Raw genomic sequence first — 1,349 nt, forward strand, 5'->3', positions numbered from 1 at the left:
GACTAACTGAAGACCTCCTACAGAAAAGGTCCATCCTGTATTATCTTGCTAATCATTAGTTCTCTAATGAAAACTTGTCACATGTAAATTTTTCTATATTTTCTGTTTCTTCTAGACAAACTTTGTGTGCTCCTTATGGATATATGTTTCTGTGTAGATATGTTTCTAATTTAGATGATTCCTTTCCAACTGATAGTGGATTTGTGTGGGCAACCTCTTGTTTAGATTCCTGACGAATGCATAGACAATGCACTTCGGAAACTTTAGGATTATCTTTAAGTATTCATAGTAACAATGCTAGTAAATATCGAAAAGGTAATGTTAAAATTGTAAAATGAAAGTGAGAAGAAAACTCATTGGTCCAACACTCAGGGTATCGTTGGTAGCTTTAATTCTTACTTATGGTATATCTGAATTACAGAAATCTTTAAGAAAATTTGTCAGTCACTATGGGACAAATAACAGATGAGACAGAAGCACAACAGTGATCTCTGATCTCATAAGACAAAGTGACATGTGCTAACAAAATAACCTTAGATTTTTTTTCATTAGTCCAAGAAAGTGTAGTCTGTGCTGTAGACAAGATATACATAGAATTAGACAGCAAGCTACTTGATTACACATTGTCACACCCTTACAAACACCAGATCTATTTGGTTGGTTACCATCAGCAATAAGTACATGGGCTAGATCACTACTGCAAGGGATAGTAATATTCTTGGTCTGCATCCTGATAGTATTAGCCATAAATAAGATTTATCCTCTATTGTCTTACACACCTAAAAGGCAAAAGAAGGCCTCAGGCTAAAATGTTGATGTACACTGAGTCTGCTCACTCCAGCAATGCCATTGATGGGAACATCGCTCTTACTGAATAACCTGGTGAAGAACCAGATGGTATCCAGTGGAAAGCCAGCACCATGAGTTTAAAGAGCCTGCAATGGCCACCATCTAGGAGCTCGACTAAGTCCAGGTATTGATCATCAATATGTTATCTCTAATCTCCAATCAAAAGGAGGGACTGATTTAGGAAATAATATTGGAGTTATTATTCCCTCTCCTTGAGCATGGAGAATTGTGACCCAGCTGGGGCTATGCCCTCACAGACTCACAAAGACATATCAACTGGGCCCTGAGATGAGACAACAGATGGGACAATCTCAGAAATTATCTTAAGGAAGTTTTCACAAAATGGCAATAAAACCTAACCCAAAGGACTTCTCACCTTTTGTCTTTTTCGAGTAACATTTAGTGAATAGGAATTTGTTGGACCAATGAAGATCCTCCTGACCTTCATAACTGAAACCCGTACCAATGATTGTTAAGAAAGATGATTCAAAATGTAAGAT

This window comes from Trichechus manatus, unplaced genomic scaffold (genome assembly GCF_000243295.1).
Source record: "Trichechus manatus latirostris isolate Lorelei unplaced genomic scaffold, TriManLat1.0 scaffold00341, whole genome shotgun sequence".
Classification (NCBI taxonomy): Eukaryota; Metazoa; Chordata; class Mammalia; order Sirenia; family Trichechidae; genus Trichechus; species Trichechus manatus.